General features: G+C 42.0%; 1 protein-coding gene across 6 annotated transcripts in view; it reads right to left on the bottom strand.

Moving 5' to 3' along the window:
- The window catches only part of LOC115138423 (low density lipoprotein receptor adapter protein 1-B-like), a 59,912-nt gene that overhangs the window by 40,096 nt on the left and 708 nt on the right, over positions 1–19,108 (bottom strand). The window lies entirely within an intron of this gene.

Here is a 19,108-nt window from a genome sequence, read left to right as displayed (position 1 = left end):
GGATGGTTATCGTTTCTATTTTGGTGTTCTAGACATGTGCGTTAAGAATCTCAAGACAGAATCTTCACTAGTTGATAGGGGTACGCTGTCCATAAGATAATTAAAATAGAAAATAAATCAAAAGCAAACCCGCCCCTCTCAGAGATCCACCTACTCTACACCATGTAAGCTATGTGGTGACGAGGCGGATCAGGTTACTATGTCTTTAGTGCGTGTAGCAGAGTGCTAGCTGACGTGGGTTAACCCACTCAACTTACACATGGGCAGAGACAAACATGTCACCTAAAGTAGCCTCTCAAGTTCTCCATCATTGCAACAACGCCAAATCAAGTAACTGTAAAGCCACATGGACATGAGTTAAACATTAAAAAAAAAAAAATAAGTTTGTCAATAATAGTCTGTTAGTTACACTTCCTCATTCCATTGGCAGGCTGGCTGAATTACTTCTGCTAGCTATACTCTGCTACTCCAGTTTACATACAAAAACATTCAGGTAAATTATTAACAACACCTGCATCTCCAGCAAGTCAAGCCTGCTGTATCAACAGTTTTGCCTTTGTAGAGCCTGAACAAACTTCTGACAGTTGAGAGCTCCCTGCACAGTGTCTTATTGAGCAGAGCTAAATGCTGCCTGGCTGATTGAAGCTGAATGAATGACCCTGCATAGAGTTACTTGTCCATGCAGTAACTAAGCACTCTGATCCCCAGCAGAATGCAGGCCGGTCAAAGAGGCATTGTTTAGACGAGAGCAAGCCCAACGCACTCCAGCAGGTATATTTCACTGGTCACCCCCAAAGCCAATTCCTCCTTTGGCCGCCTTTCCTTCCAGTTCTCTGCTGCCAATGACGAACGAACTAAAAAATATATATATATTTTTTTAAATCGCTGGAGACTCATATCTCCCTCACTAACTTTAAGCACCAGCTATCAGAGCAGCTCACAGTACCTAGCAGATCTGTAAATAGCCCATCCATCGACTTCATCCCCATACTGTATTTATCTTGCTCCTTTGCACCCCAGTAGCTCTACTTGCACATTCATCTTTTGCACATCTATCACTCCAGTGTTTAATTTCTATATTGTAATTACTTCACCACCATGGCCTATTTACTGCCTTCCCTTACCTCATTTGCACACACTGTATATAAACTTTCCACAGTAGGTTTGTTTATTCCATGTGTAACTCTGTTGTTGTGTGTCGAACTGCTTAGTTTTATCTTGGCCAGGTCACAGTTGTAAATGAGAACTTGTTCTTAAAATAGCCTACCTGGTTAAATAAAGGTGAAATAATTTTTTTTTTTTAAAAACACTTAGCTCTGCCCACCTGCATACCACCTACTCACACCACATAGAAATAAGAGTGGATTTCTTTCCAGTTGTCCTCTACTTATTGCACTCATATACAGTACCAGTCAAAAGTTGACACCTTTTCATTCAAGGGTTTTTCTTAATGTTTTACATTGTAGAATAATAGTGAAGACATCAAAACTATGAAATAACACATATGGAATCATGTAGTAACCAAGAAAAAAAAGTGTTCAATCAAAATATATTTTAGATTCTTCAAAATAGCCACCCTTGATGACCGATTTGCACAGCTTTGGGCCAGTAACCGAAAGGTGACAACACACCATTTTGTTATATATATATATATATACACATATACATATACACACACACACACAGTACCAGTCAAAAGTTTGGACACCTACTTATTCAAAGGTTTCATTTATTTTTTACCATTTTCTACATTGTAGAATAATAGTGAAGACATCAAAACTATGAAATAACACATATGGAATCATGTAGTAAACAGAAGTGTTAAACAAATCAAAACATATTTTAGATTCTTCAAAGTAGCCACCCTTTGCCTTGATTACATCTTTGCACACTCTTGGGATTCTCTCAACCAGCTTCACCTGGAATTATTTTCCAACTGTCTTCCTGTCTTCCCACATATGCGGAGCACTTTTTGCCTGCTTTTCCTTCACACTGCGGTCCAACTTATCCCCACCTCCATGCTTCATGGTGGGAACCACACATGCAGAGATCATCTGTTCACCTACTCTCTGTCTCACAAAGACACGGTGGTTTGAACCAAAAACCTCACATTTGGACTCATCAGACCAAAAAGGACATATATTCACCGGTCTAAAATGTCCATTGCTCGTGTTTCTTGGCCCAGGCAAGTCTCTCCTTCTTATTGGTGTCCTTTAGCAGTGGCCTCTTTTCAGTAATTCAACCATGAAGGCCTGATCAACAGTCTCCTCTGAACAGTTGATGTTGAGATGTGTCTGTTACTTGAACTTTGTGAAGCATGTACTTGGGCTGCAACTTCGACCCCGGGATGCTGGCCTTCCAAGCAGAGTTGCAAAGAAAGAGCCATATCGCAGACTGGCCAATAAAAAAAGAAAAGATTAAGATGGGCAAAAGAACACAGACACTGGACAGAGGAACTCTGCCTTGAAGGCCAGCATCCCGGTGTCGCCTCTTCACTGTTGTTGAGACTGGTGTTTTGCGGGTACTATTTAATGAAGCTGCCAGTTGAAGACTTGAGGCATCTGTTTCTCAAACTAGACACTAATGTACAGTACTTGTCCTCTTGATCAGTTGTGCACCGGGGCCTCCCACTCCCCTTTCTATTCTGGTAAGAGACAGTTTGCACTGTTCTGTGAAGGGAGTAGTACACAGCATTGTACGAGATCTTCAGTTTCTTGGCAATTGCTCGCATGGAATAGCCTTCATTTCTCAAAACAGGAATAGACTGACGAGTTTCAGAAGAAAGTCTTTGTTTCTAGCCATTTTGGGCCTGTAATCGAACCCACAAATGCTAAACTCGTCTAAAGGCCAGTTTTATTGCTTTTTATTTCACTTTTATTTAACCACGTAAGCTAGTTGAGAACAAGTTCTCATTTACAACTGCGACCTGGCCAAGATAAAGCAAAGCAGTGTGACACAAACAACCGAGTTACACATGGAATAAACAAGCGTACGGATGGCACTGTGATTACTCAGCAATCTGGATGCAGTCCGAGTATTGGAAGCTATTTTGTAAATGACAGTCAAGGATCGGTAGGATAGTCAGTTTACGAGGGTGTTTGACAGCGTGAGTAAAGGAGGCTTTGTTGCGAAATAGGCCGATTCTAGATTTAATTTTAAATCAGGACAGTTTTCAGCTGTGCTAACAATTGCAAAGAGGTTTTCTAATAATCAAATTAGCCTTTTAAAATTATAAACTTTTATTAGTTAATGCAACATGCCATTTAAACACAGGAGTGATGGTTGCTGAGAATGGGCCTCTGTATGCCTATGTAGATATTCTTTTTATTAGCCATTTCCAGCTACAATAGTCATAATAAATGGACAAAAAAAAAAAAGTAGCTTTTCTTTAAAAAAATAAGGATATTTCTAAGTGACCCCAAACTTTTGAATGGTAGTGTACGTAAACTTTGTTAAAACTCTGCTGTCCTTATTCGGTCTCTAAATGTTGTCTCACTAGCAGCAACAGATCACCAAGTAAAATTCTGAGTATGTGTAAATGTACTTGGCAAATAAAAAGGTGATTCTGAAACGGGTTTTAAAAACGCGAAAGCGACCCAAATCGGTGTTCCCTTCGCAATGGAACGCTTTGTATGGAAAACCAAGTTGAAGCCAACATTCAATGTTTTCTTGCTCATAAGAACCACAAAACGGGCTAGTGCAACACCCTTAAATTGAAACAGCAGGAAACAAACAAAAGCGCCAACATCAACAAAACTGATCAGAAATGAAATGACGGAATAATTATATTGGAGCAGTCGAACGTCTAAATTTGATACCATAACTTACTGACTTTAAGGACGAAAGAGCATAGAGGAAATATCTGATTTTCAATGTAGACTATTCCATGACTGAATTGTGCATCACATATATTCAACCAAAACTGAACTTTTTAAATACCCATTCTTAAGGAAATGTAGTTGAGCATGTCACCCATGGTGACAGGTTTCCAGGACATCTTCCTTCCCCCTGCTGCTTCTTGTCCCCATACTTGTTGGCATTTCTAATTAGTGTTCCCAGTACAGAGGTGGTAAAGTAGAAACAGCTGTAAGGGAGTGTATGTTTCATCACTAACCAACTGTGGGCGTTTGGGTTTAAACCTAAATTGTTCTGGCTCTTCATCTTCAAGGACCGTATGGCACCTGTTATAAGTGTCATCTCTCTGTCGTGCTGCTTCCACTGCCTCTCCCTCTTCTCTGTTGAGGCCTAGATCTCCTCCCTGCCCCTGCACCTCCAGATGAACTTACAGAGAGGGGAGTGGTGCCAGCGCCTGCAGTGGGGGTGGTTGAAGAGGAGTGGGTCTCTGCGGAGTGGTGGATGTAGAACCATCAGACAGGGTGATTGCATAGCAGTGGGGGGGTGAAGACCTTGCTGGAGAGGGATTCCCATCTGTGGATTCTCGTCTTTTGGTGTGTATCAACGTATTCAGTGTTTATTTCGTTAATGCTTCACAACACTAACCGGCATGTAGGTAGCAGCAATCTTGAAATGAGCAATCTTGAAATGAGGTCATCGGCTCAGCCTTCCCTTATAAATTCGTATGCCCACGTATGGTAGTAAGTCAAGATTTGAAGGCACCGAGGGGTTACCGTTCTCAGACTGAATTTAAGAAATATAAATAAATAAAAGTGTCCCCAAATATGGTGACTTTACATTTAAGGAGGTTAAATGACTAAAACTAGATATAAATGTAGAAAAGATAAATCGAGCTATATATTTTTAAATAAGATCTTTGAGACCTAACAACCACCAGATTAAAAAGTCAGGTACAAATAAATGTAAATAATGGCATGGGGCCACCATTGATGTTGTTATGTTTGAGTCACTCAGATAGCATAAGAACACTGCATAAGCCATGGTAAAAATGTATAGCATTGCAGGAAATTTGCTTTCATACAGCAACACTGTATCTGTGGCCAAGAGAAGGACATTAAAAATGTTGGTCAGAGTCTGCGCCATTGGCCACGCAGAGGCATGTAGACTGATCAAGAGCTTGGAACACAATCTACTGGCTTTCAGCAACTCCTGCCTCAGACAAATCTTGTGCATATGGTGGCCTGAATGGATCTCTAATATAGACCTGTGGAAGAAAACCAACCAGAAGCCCGTTTCGAGCACCATCCAAGAGTGTAAGTGGAGATGGGTTGGTCACATGGTCCGGAGAACATTGCAAAACATGCCCTGGATTGGACTCAACAAAAAAAAGCGAAGAAGAGGATGTCCAACAATGACCTGGCGCAGGTGTCTAGAAAGCAACCCAAGGCGTGCAATGTTGGAAAACTTTAGTACAGGCCCCTATGTTCCCCCAGGAACCAAGAAAATTAAGTAAGTTAAGCAGTGCACTTATCTGTCCTGATGTCAATGTTTTGTTTCTCCAGAATTGCCCATCATAACTCATTGACTATTGTCTGGGGCCATCTGTGTCCACAAACTCTGCCAAATCAGGTGGAAACTATTAACTAACAAATAGCATCCAACTTGAGCAGATTCTGACAAAATGATCAACATGCTTTCTGAAATGAATGTCAGCCCGTATAAAAGATTCTGTCAACAGCAGCAGTTACAGGCTTACAGACTTTTTATTTTAAAATTAAAATTCTTATTTACAATGGCAGTTGTTCCCTGGTAGGCTGTCTTGTTCAGGGGCAGAACGACAGGTTTTTACCTTGTCAGCTCAGGGACTTGATCCAGCTACCTTTCGGTTACTGGCCCAACGCTCTAACCACTAGGCTACCTGCCACCCCAAAATAGAGTTGCCTGTAATGAGATTTGAACACACAACCGTCGGGTTGCTAGACGTTCATGTTATACACCCGACCAACCACCCTACTTTACAATGGTACAGGAGAAAGTACTAGATTGTTGCATAACACAGAGTAGTTGTCAGTGTTTGATTTGGTGCGCTTCCAAAACAATTCCAGCTGACTGGAGGAAGGGATTAGCAGATCAGATAAGACTAATCGCTGGCCTGTAAGTCCCAACAGTGAGACACGTGCTGTGCGGCACTGATCAAATCCACTGGGAAAGTGAGGAAGAGGGGGGAGGAGGGGAATTGTCTCAGCCGTTAGGGATAAAACCAGTGGTCAGCTAGGGCCTGTGCTGTTATAGAAGAAAAAGAAACACACACCTATTAAGACGAGGTGCTGGCTAGCGGAGTAGAAACTTGAAAATAAAAGCGCCGCACACTCTAGGAGCTCAGATGTTTGTGATTATACCCTGATGAAGACAGCTTGGCTGTCGAAATGTTGGTATTACATTTTTGCATCTGAGCTCCTAGAGTGCGCGGCTCTCTTTTATTTTCAAGGGCCTGTGCTGTTAACATGTGCGTGAGGAAGTGGTACAGCAAGCAGTGTGACATCCTTTACACATACAGTCCTTCGCACATTGTTCTTAGATTAATTGACAGCCCTCAGAACAGAGAAAGAGAGGGGTAGATAAAGTCCCAATGCCACAGCTGGGACACCTCATCCAGGAGGCTACATAAATAAACTTGTCCTTTAATTGGATTTGAAGGCCTTCAACTTGCTGTAAATAGCCTCAGACTCCATGAACAAAGCATTGGCTTTCAGAGTTCCGAAAGCCAAACAGTCTACTGTATAGCCTAACACTTGCTTAACAATACTGGTATCACACACACAGACAGAAGTTTGGACACACTTACTAATTCAAGGGTTTTTCTTTATATTGTAAAATAATAGTGAGACAAATGTATGAAATAACACGTGGAATCATTTAGTAACCAAAAAGTGTTAAAATCAAAATATATTTTATATTTGAGAATTCTTCAAAGTAGCCACCCTTTGCCTTGACAGCTTTGCACACTCTTGGCAGTCGCTCATCTGGCTTCATGAGGTAGTCACCCGGAATGCATTTCAATTAACAGGTGTGCGTTGTTAATTTGAGGAATTTCTTTCCCTTTTAATGCGTTTGAGCCAATCATTTGTGTTGTGACAAGTAAGGTGTGGTATACAGAAGATAGCCCTATTTAGTAAAAGACCAAGTCCATATTATGGCAGGAACAGCTCAAATAAGCAAAGAGAAACGACAGTCCATCATTACTTTAAGACAAGAAGGTCAGTCAATCTGGAAAATTAAGAAACTTAACATTTCTTCAAGTGCAGTCACAAAAATCATCAATCGCTATGATGAAACTGGCTCATGAGGACTGCCACAGGAAAGGAAGACACATAATTACCTCTGCTGCAGGGGAAAAGTTTATTAGAGTTAGCAGCCTCAGAAATTGCAGCCCAATTAAATGCTTTGCAGAGTTCAAATAACGGACATGTCAACAACTGTTCAGAGGTGACTGGTGAATCAGGCCTTCATGGCCGAATTGCTGCAAAGAAACTAGAGGTCGACCGATTAATCGGAATGGCCGATTAATTGGGGCTGATTTCAAGAATTTCATAACGATCGGAAATCGGTATTTTTGGGCGCCGATTTTTAAAATACCTTTATTTAACTAGGCAAGTCAGTTAAGAACACATTATTATTTTCAATGATGGCCTAGGAACGGTGGATTAATTGCCTCGTTGAGGGGCAGAATGACAGATTTTCATCATGTCAGCTCGGGGGATCCAGTCTTGCAACCTTACAGTTAACTAGTCCAACGCAATAAGGACCTGCCTCTCTATCGTTGCACTCCACAATGAGACTGCCTGTTACGCAAATGCAGTAAGCCAAGGTAAGTTGCTAGCTAGCATTAAACTTCTTATAAAAAAAAAAACTATCATAATCACTAGTTAACTACACATGGTTGATAATATTACTAGATATTTTCTAGCATGTCCTGCGTTGCATATAATCTGACTGAGCATACAAGTATCTAAGTATCTGACTGAGCGGTGGTATGCAGAAGCAGGCCCGTAAATATTCATTCAAACAGCACTGTCGTGCGTTTTGCCAGCAGCTCTTTATTGTGCATCAAGCATTGGGCTGTTTATGACTTCAAGCCCATCAACTTCCGAGATGAGGCTGGTGTAACCGAAGTGAAATGGCTAGCTAGTTAGCAGGGTGAGCGCTGATAGCGTTTCAAACGTCACTTGCTCTCAGCCTTCTAGTAGTTGTTCCCCTTGCTCTGCATGGGTAACGCTGCTTCGATGGTGGCTGTTGTCGTTGTGTTGCTGGTTCAAGCCCAGGGAGGAGCGAGGAGAGGGTGGGAAGCTATATTGTTACACTGGCAATACTAAAGTGCCTATAAGAATATCCAATAGTCAAAGGTTAATGAAATACAAATGGTATAGAGGGTAATAGTCCTATAATAACTAAAACTTGTTACCTGGGAATATTGAAGACTCATGTTAAAAGGAACCACCAGCTTTCATATGTTCTCATGTTCTGAGCAAGGAACTGAAACATTAGCTTTCTTACATAGCACATATTGCACTTTTACGTTCTTCTCCAACACTTTGTTTTTGCATTATTTAAACCAAATTGAACACGTTTCATTATTTACTTGAGGCTAAATGGATTTTATTGATGTATTATATTAAGTTAAAATAAGTGTTCATAGGCCTCCCGGGTGGCGCAGTGTTTAAAGGCGCTGTCCTGCAGCGCCAGCTGTGCCACCAGAGACTCTGGGTTCCAGGCTCTGTCGTAACCAGCCGCGACCAGGAGGTCCATGGGGTGACGCACAATTGGCCTAGCGTCATCCGGGTTAGGGAGGGGTTGGCCGGTAGGGATATCATTGTCTCATCGCACCATCCCATCTAATTTGCTCTTAGTGGGACTATCATTTGTTTTTCAACAGGACAATGACTGAACACACCTCCAGGCTGTGTAAGGACTATTTGACCAAGAAGGAGAGTGATGGAGTGCTGCATCAGATGACCTATTCTCCACAATTACCCAACCTCAACCCAATTGAGATGGTTTGGGATGAGTTGGACCGCAAAGTGAAGGAAAATCAGGCAACAAGTGCTCAGCATATGTGGGAACTGCTTCAAGACTGTTGGAAAAGCATTGCAGGTGAAGCTGGTTGAGAGAATGCCAAGCGTGTGCAAAGATGTAATTTACATTTAAGTCATTTAGCAGACGCTCTTTTCCAGAGCGACTTACAAAGGTTGGCTACTTTGAAGAATCTAAAATATATTTGGATTCTTTTAACACTTTTCTGGTTACTACATGATTCCATGTGTTATTTCATAGTTTTGACGTCTTCACTATTATTCTACAATGTAGAAAATGGTAAAAAATAAATGAATCCCTTGGCTATTTTAGCCACATCCATTGCTGACAGATGTATACATTTTAAAAAAAACATTAATCGAGCAAACAGCCATGCAATCTCCATAGACAAACATTGGCAGTAGAATGGCCTTACTGGGGAGCTCAGTAACTTTCAACGTGGCACCGTCATAGGATGCCGCGATTCCAAGTCAGTTCGCAAATGTCTGCCCTGCTAGAGCTGCCCCGGACAACTGTAAGGGCTGTTATTAAAACGTCTAGGAGCAACAATGGCTCACCCTCGAAGTGGTAGGACACACAAGCTCACAGAACGAGTCCGCCGAGTGCTAAAGTGTGTAAAAATCGTCTGTCCTCAGTTGCAACACTTACTACCGAGGTCCAAACTGCCTCTGGAAGCAACATCAGCATAAGAACTGTTCATCAGGAGCTTCATGAAATGGGTTTCCATGGCCAAGCAGCCGCACATACGCCTAAAATCACCAGGCGTTATGCCAAGCATTGCCTGGAGTGGAGTAAAACTCGCCGCGATTGGACTCTGGAGCAGTGGAAACTTCATGCTTCACCATGTGGCAGTCCGACGTACAAATCTGGGTTTGGTGGAAGCCAGGAGAATGGCACCTGCCCCAATGCCTAGTGCCAACTGTAAAGTTTGGTAAGGAGGAATAATGGTCTGGGGCTGTTTTTCTATGATTCAGGCTAGGCACCCTGGGTTCCAGTGAAAGGAAATCTTAATGCTACAGTACACCATGACATTCTAGACGATTCTGTGCTTCCAACTTTGTGGCAACAGTTGGGGAAGGCCCTTTCCTGTTACAGCATGACAATGCCCCCGTGCATAAAGCGAGGTCCATACAGAAATGGTTTGTCGAGATAGGTGTGGAAGTACTTGACTGGCCTGCACAGAGCCCTGATCTCAACCTCATTGAACACCTTTGGGATTAATTGGAACGCCAATTGCGAGCCACGCCTAAACCACCCAACATCAGCGCCCGAGCTCACTAATGCTCGTGGCTGAATGGAAGCAAGTCCCCGCAGCAATGTTCCAACATCTAGTGAAAAGCCTTCCAGAAGAGTGGATGGAGGCTGTTATAGCAGCAAAAGGAGGGGGGCCAACTTCATATTAATGCCCACGATTTTGGAATGAGATGTCCGACAGTCCCTGTACCAGTCGTAGGGCACCAAAAGTAGAGCCTACAGACTTTTACTTCTCTATGGTTATATGGCTCTCCCCATGATGTCACCTATAATATTCTGGTCACACAGGCCACAATAACCAGTTGGCCACGCTCTTCAACATAACACCATGATCATGAGGTTTCAACAACCACCAGAAAAAAAAACTAATGGCAGGTAAATGAACAGCCATAAAGAGCAAATGGTTTTTGCGCTTCACCTTGACCTCAGGTTACATTCACTTGGGGATTTCCCCAGGCCTCCATCTGTGCATATCCTGGATCAACTGGTCAAGCTTCTAAATCCAGTATTTCCAATGTAGGAATGGCTCCAGGGAGGTAGCAGAGACAGGTCCTAGGCCAGCACTTACGCAATGTGTCCGAAGCGCAGACAAACATAAAATATAGAATTGGAAAGAAAGTATTAAGAAAAGAAACCAAAGGTATTGACCTGAGAAGATGGTAATTGTTGATGTGAAATATCATTTGACAAACGAAAGCAATTCAGACATGGTGAGCTGTGCAGTGTAAGCCTTTGTCAGCAGCAAAATCACAAGAGCTGTTTGAAGCCTGCGGGAAATGACATGGGTGTCACATTTTATTCTATGCTGAAGTCAGGCAGGGTATGGAAAATAGAAGACAACTGACTTGTGGTTTTAGAGGATGTTAGTTTGACTGCGCAATCTATGATGAAATGTGCTATTATTATAATAATAAAAGACATTCTCCAGAATTGTTACAGGGATTGGAATTGTTTTTAGACCACATTTGTATTCCTTGCGACTATGAATGCCTTGAATTATGCTCAATGTGGTTAATGCTTTTTGTGTCATTGTATAATTGCTGCAGATTTGAGAGGTCTCCCTTGAAAACGACACTGGATCTCAATGGGATCAATAAATTATGAACAAATAAAGGCAAGGTTACCAAAAGGACAGAATGTGGGGGGGATGCTCTTAGCATGGATGCCAAGATAAAATTTGGCATGCATTTACAAGGCCAAGCCCAAAGCATGAGCGCCAAGAGTTGTCAGAATGTTTTCGGTAGAATCCCACATATCTAGCATACATCATGTAGGGGTAGAGGACACTAACATTTAATCCAGGTGCGTTTGGACTGGTAGGTGCTTTGCATGGACTCCAGACATCTCAATAACAAAGCCCTGAATACTTCCATTTCGTGGTCTCAGCATTGAAAGCAGCATGCATCACTTTCACAACGAAAAGGACTGTCTTGCAGCAGTGGTTCAGTTTCCTGTTACGACAAGCTGAAACAAGTTGCTTTCTATCAACAGCTGACGGCAGCTACCTGATCTAGCCATGCTGTATTGAAATAACCACATGGAAACAAGAGGCAGTTATAATGAGTGGTTCAGTGTTATGACCATAAGCACTACCGTACCTTGCTGTGAAGAGAGTGTGGGTGAGAGGAAATGCAGGTCTAAACTAGAGGCCATCACAGTCCAGGGCCCACATGACATGTGTGTTGAGAGGTCAACAGAAAATATGAAGATGCAACTTTCCCATATATCTTTAACCATGGGTATTATCATCTTCCACAAGTCATCCCTGCCAGGAGAGATCGGGGACTGGGACCAGGCCTCTAGAAAGCCTCTTTACTCCCCCAGAAAAAAATGGACCAAAACAAAGAATTGATGGCTCAGCAGGGCACATGTGGCATCATGCTGCCAAGTCTGTCAACGACGCCATGGTCTAGGAAGGAAGGCGAGACAAGGGAGGGGGCAGTCTCTCTGTGAAACCAAGGCTATGCCTCTCCTTTGACAAGCCATACTACAGTAGTGTGACCATGTGCACCCGCCTGGGTGATTGCGCATCGCCAACATTGCATTACTCTCTGTATGACAACCCACTGAAGCCAGAGATCAAAGCCATCGTGAGAATCCTGCAGCTTTGATCAACACTGGGAGCACTACTTAGATGTTGACCCGTAATTGACATGTAATTGACATTCATTGAGTACAAAAACAATAGAATAGTGCATTCAGAAAATATTCAGACCACTTTACTTTTTCTACATTTTGTTATGTTACAGCCTTATTCTAAAATGTATTAAATTGTTTTCTCCTACCCTCATCAATCTACACCCCAAAATGACAAAGCAAAAACAGGTAAAATACTTTGGCAAAAGTATTAAAAATAAAAATGTCAATAGCACATTAAGTATTCAGACCCTTTACTCAGTACTCTAAGCTCCGTCAGCTTGAATGGGGAGCGTTGCTGCACAGCTATTTTCAGGTCTCTCCAGAAATATTTGATCGGGTTCAAGTCCGGGCTCTGGCTGATCCACTCAAGGACATTCGGAGACGTGTCCCGAAGCCACTCCTGCATTGTCTGGGCTGTGTGCTTAGGGTCATTGTCCTGTTGGAAGGTGAACTGTCACCCCAGTCGGAGGTCCTGAGCGCTCTGGAGCAGGTTATCACATATCTCTCTCTATACTTTGCTCTGTTTATCTTTCCCCTGGATCCCGACTAGTCCCCTAGTCCTTGCCGCTGAAAAACATGCCAACAGTGAAGCATGGTTGTGGCGATGGTTTTCAGAGGCAGGGACTGGGAGACTAGTCAGGATTGAGGGAAAGGTGACCAGGTTTCCTCCAGATGTGACCCTTGGCATTCAGGCCAAATAGTTCAATTTTGGTTTCATCAGACGAGAGATTCTTGTTTCTCACGGTCAGAGTCCTTTAGGTGCCTTTTGGCAACCTCCAAGTGGCCTGTCATGTGCCTTTTACTGAGGAGTGGCTTCCGTCTGGCCACTACCATAAAGGCCTGATTGGTGGAGTGCTGCAGAGATGGTTGTCCTTCTGGAAGGTTCCGGCATCTCCACAGAGGAACTCTGGAGCTCAGTCAAAGTGACCATCTGGTTCTTGGTCATCTCCCTGACCAAGGCCCTTCTCCCCCGATTGCTCAGTCTGGGCGGGCAGCCAGCTCTGGGATGAGTCTTGGTGGTTCCAAACTTCTTCCATTTAAGAATGACGGAGGCCACTGTGTTCTTGGAAACCTTCAATGCTGCAGAAATTTGTTGATACCCTTCCTCCAGATCTGTGACTTGACACAATCTTGTCTCGGAGCTCTACGGACAATTCCTTCAACCTCATGGCTTGGTTTCTGCTTTGACATGCACTGTCAACTGTGGGACCTTATATAGACAGGTGGGCTTCCTTCCAAATTATGTCCAATCAATTGAATTTACCACAGGATGTACCTGAGCTCCATTTTGAGTGTCAATACAAAGAGTCTGAATACTTACGTAAATAAGGTCTGTTTATTTTATTTGTAAAAATGTTTTAAAAAAACAGCTTTTGCTTTGTCATTATGGGGTATTGTATGTCGATTGAGGGGAAAAAAACAATTGAATCAATTTTAGAATAATGCTGTAATGTTAAAAATGTATTAAGAGTCAAGGGGTCCGAATATGTTTGTGTGTATTAGAGGTCAACCGATTAATCTGAATGGCCGATTTTCATAACAATCAAAAATCGGTATTTTTTTTTTTATATATAAAAAAAGTTTATACCTTTATTTAACTAGGCAAGTCAGAACACATTCCTATTTTCAATGACGGCCTAGAAACGGTGGATTAACTGCCTTGTTCAGGGGCAGAAGGACAGATTCTCACCTTGTCTGCTCGGGGGATCCAATCTTGCAACATTACAGTTCACTAGTCCAACGCTATAACAACCTGCCTCTCTCTCATTGCACTCCACAAGGGGACTGCCTGTTACGCGAATGCAGTAAGCCAAGGTAAGTTGCTAGCTAGCATTAAACTTATCTTATAAAAAAAAATCATAATCACTAGTTAACGACACATGGTTGATGATATTACTAGACATTATCTAGCGTGTCCTGCGTTGCATATAATCTGACTGAGCATACAAGTATCTGACTGAGCGGTGGGTAGGCAGAAGCAGGTGTGTAAACATTCATTCAAACAGCACTTTTGTGCGTTTTGCCAGCAGCTCTTCGTTGTGTGTCAAGCATTGCACTGTTTATGACTTCAAGCCTATCAACTCCCGAGATGAGGCTGGTGTAACCGAAGTGAAATGGCTAGCTATTTAGCGCGCGCTAATAGTGTTTCAAACGTCACTCGCTCTCAGCATTCTAGTAGTTGTTCCCCTTGCTCTGCATGGGTAACGCTGCTTCGATGGTGGCTGTTGTCGTTGTGTTGCTGGTTCGAACCCAGGGAGGAGCGAGGAGAGGGACGGAAGCTATACTGTTACACTGGCAATACTAAAGTGCCTATAAGAACATCCAATAGTCAAAGGTTAACGAAATACAAAATGGTATAGAGGTAAATAGTCCTATAATAACTTCAACCTAAAACTTGTTACCTGGGAATATTGAAGACTCATGTTAAAAGGAACCACCAGCTTTCGTATGTTCTCATGTTCTGAGCAAGGAACTGAAACGTTAGCTTTCTTACATAGCACATATTGCACTTTTACTTTTTCATTCAGTATTGTTGTAATTGTCATTATTACAAATATATTCGGCAGATTTAAATCGGTATCAACTTTTTTGGTCCTCCAATAATCGGTATCGGTGTTGAAAAATCATAATCGGTCGACTTCTAGTGTGCGATATATATATATATATATATATTTGTCCACAGAAGTAGGGATGCACGATATTTCAGTGAAGATCGAACGGTAGCGGACGATATTAGCTAAAAAATGCCAACATTGGTATCGGCCTGAAATCTAGTTTACCACTGATGTGCAAAACCAATGTCAAAGCTGACGTGCATACCTAGATAACGTAGGTACATGACGTAATGACGCCATGTAAAATGTTGCGCTACACGTGCAACACAGCATTCCTAAACTCGTCCACAATGTCTGCTGTGTGGATCGATCAGTCAACAAGTCGAGCAGACATTTGAAAGAGTACCAAAATGTAATTGAGACAACTCAAAAGGTGAAATCCATTAACGCCAAGATAATGGAATTCATTGCCCTTGACCGTCAACCATTCTGTCGTGGGCGATGTTGGCTTTCACCGACTTGTAGAGCACCGGTACACACTACCAAGTGCGCTATTTTTCCAGATGTTGCCCTACCGGAGTTACACAGCAAAAGTGTGACTGCCATTAGCTTCACGACGGACATTTGGACCAGCGATATCAGCCCCATGGGCATGCGGAGTCTGACAACACAGTGGGTCATCGAGGATTTCGTACTGAGGAAAGTCATATTTCATGTTCACGAATGTGCTGGTTGTCATACCGCTGCTGCCATTTTAATGGCATGTGAGAACATGTTTGAAACATGAACACACTAGCTAACTCCATTCGAACAACTGACTCGAGAAATAAGCTCATCAGCTGCGCCTGCAGCAGAAATGATACCCTCTGTCATGGAATTGAAACTCCTGCTCAACATACTACATACTGAGCTGGACAAGATGGAAACGGACACAGTGACAGTGCGCACGAGGAAGAGGCCACGGACAGACAGAGCTGAAACTTCACTCACTGCTTGACAAAATCCTGGTTGAGAATGAAACGACTGAACAAAAGAATGAAACAGCACAGCAAGTCAGTGAATAAAAATTGGTTTTGATTATATTTTACTGGTAATGGGGACATACGTAAATGACAACAGAATCACTTTTTGGTCAGTGTTTGTGTGTGTGTAACCTTTATTTAACTAGGCAAGTCCGTTAAGAACAAATTATTTACAATGACGGCCAAACCCGAACGACGCGGGGCCAATTGTGCACCGCCCTATGGAACTCCCAATCACGGCCGGATATGATACAGCCTGGATTCGAAACAGGGACTGTAGTTACGCCTCTTGCACTGAGATGCAGTGCCTTAGACCACTGCGTACATGTGTGTTAACTATACTAGAATGCATAAAAGGCCGCTAAAATATTAAATATCGGTGTTGTTTTTTTTGGGCAAGAAATATTTTGGATATCGGTATTGGCCAAAAATGTCATGTCAGTGCATCACTACTCAGAAGGCTTAAAGTCTTGATCTGACAGTTCGAATCACGCCTGCCTCTTTTGAATGAGTGGAATCATGAACAGTGATTTGTTTGTTATGTTCGCCTACATCCCTTGGATTCGCCTTTTTACTCCACCCTCTCGCTGCACAGGCCGAGGGCATAGCCATAACCTTAAGTAAAATGAACTACCCCAGCTTGGAGGCAGCTCAAGTTGGCAACTAGACGCTGCGCTCCATTTTAAAACCGCCCTGCGGCTCCTGCCGTGTCATCCCCCAAACAAGCAAAAACAGACTCTCGGAGGTTGAGCTCACACCAGGCAAATAGTCGCTTTTAGATATGTCAGTCAGATGGTTAGCTGTTGAAAGAGAATTATATAGCAGTAACATTTAAGGCTCTGGCTAGTATTATTTAGCCAGCTAGAAAGATGAAGTAAAAAGCTAAAGTTATAACAGAGTCTACCTCAACAGGAGCAAAAAAAAAAAGAAGAAAAGGCTACTAAGTTCTCATTAATAACTTTGCTTTAAAGAGAGTAGGCTTCTAAGAGACTGGGATGTGATTGGTCACTCAGTGGTGAGGCTGCAATGCATGCAAGACGAAGCAGAGGAGATAGAGAGAGAAAGGAAGCAAGCAGAGAGATTAGTACAATGCAGGCCAGGTGGGGTGGGGGTATCTGTACATTTTATTCAACATTCCTAAAAACAATATACTTTTACTCCATACATTTTCCCTGACACCCACAAGTACTTGTTACATTTTGAATGCTTAGCAGGAAAATGGTCCAATTCACACACTCACCTACTGCCTCTGATCTGGCGGACTCACTAAACACACATGCTTTGTTTGAGTGTTGGAGTGTGACCCTGGCTAACCGTAAATACATTTGTTTTATATAAACAAGATAATGGTGCTGTCTGGTTAGGTTAATGTAAGGAATTTTAAATTATTTACACTTTTGCTTTTGATACTCACGTATATTTAAAACCAAAATACTTTTACTCAAGTAGTATTCTACTGGGTGACTTTTACTTGAGTCATTTTCTATTAAAAAGGTATCTTTACTTTTACTCAAGTATGACAATTGGGTACTTTTTCCACTACTGGTACAGTGGTTCCCAAACTTCGGTAGTCCCTAGTTATCACAGCCACAAGTTATAACTAAAACCCACCCATTTCTACAATGCATCTTGTTAAAATCTGATTTTAAACCTTAACCATACTGCTAACCTTATAACTAACCTTAAATTATGACCAAAAAGCAAATGTTCGTTTTTAGTAATTTTTACAATAGGCTATAGCCCATTTTGACTTTGTGACTGTGGTAACTCGTGACAACCCCAAACTTTGGGTCGAGCCCCATCTGGGGCCTCCTGAGAGAATCTGTACAAATTGTATCAAACAAGTTAGGAACTAAAAAAATATGTTTCAATATGAACATCTCCACATCTTAAAACGCAAACAATACAGTTCTAGAAAAGTCATGTTTTAATTTATATTAGTGGTTGTCTTACCACGGTCACCTACTGGCGTTTAGTTTACCACTACATCACTGATAAAACAGAATAGCAAGTAATATTCTAATAATTCATGTGAATGTCATCTGATCGATCATCTGTGTGCTCTATTGATTCCGTTTTTTTGTGGAGTTTGATTAGTAATGCCTAGGAATACAAATATGAATGCTATGTCATTTGAGAATAGAGATATGTAAAGAGTTGTTCATTTTATGCAATTCATCAATACAAACTGACTGAACAGTCGCTGATGCTACTTGTCAGTGTGAATAATTTGTTATAGTCCCCCCCCCCCATTTCAGGGCTATATCATTACAATTGTATAGCTAATATTTGTAGATCGACTGATGTGAATGAACCTACAGCAGCCAATGTAACAATGGCTGGGCTGGAGTCATTTCTGCTAAAATAATTATTTCAGCCAATTTACGAAGTGTTGATCCTGTGTGTTTAAAAGGGGTCACTTGGTGTGCTTATAGGCTACATAATGTTACCCAAAACTGAAACTAAATCGAGCCCCCTTTAAAAAAAAAAAACACCACCACTACTTCACACATTTTTTTAGCACATAGCAACAGCGTGTTGCCAGGTTTGTTTTGAGTCACTTTCGTGTTCGGTGCTCTTCTTAGCTCCCATTCCTTTCAAGCCCTGAACCTGCTCGAGTTCCAAAATCGAAGTGAATGTAACAGGTAATAACCAAGAGTATTCCATGATCTAGACCAGTCTAAAATAGCAGAACGATGCATGCTAGTTCCACTCCACGGTGACGTGGCGGAATAGACGTTCTTCACGTCTGTGAAAAAAACACTTAACTAGTTTGTTACCTACCATTATATAAACCAAAAGAAAATGAACTCAAAAAAATGAATACAGTTACATGCACACAACAATGGAATCGTGGATAGACATATTCATATAATAGTTCGATTAAAACGTCCGATACATTCAGTTGTTCCGAACTCACTTCACTCGCGCTAAATAGGGATGCTCGCTCGGTTGTTGCAAGCACATGCGCAGATCAAATACACCGCTAGAACGTCGATTGAGGTGTCCAAGTAATATTTGAAAGATTGTTCAGGAAACCAGGTGTTTTAACCAGCGTATGTTTACTTCAATTTTGACCTTATGACGATTAAGATAAGCAGAGTAAGGTGTTTACATGACATTTACACAACCTGCCATCATCAGTTGAATATCAAATGATTAGTGTTTCGAAGTCAGATATTGAGCATGCTA

This window comes from Oncorhynchus nerka, linkage group LG12 (assembly GCF_034236695.1).
Source record: "Oncorhynchus nerka isolate Pitt River linkage group LG12, Oner_Uvic_2.0, whole genome shotgun sequence".
In the NCBI taxonomy this organism is placed as follows: Eukaryota; Metazoa; Chordata; class Actinopteri; order Salmoniformes; family Salmonidae; genus Oncorhynchus; species Oncorhynchus nerka.
Note: the sequence above shows the minus strand (reverse complement) of the source record. Positions and strands in the feature narration are given on the sequence as shown.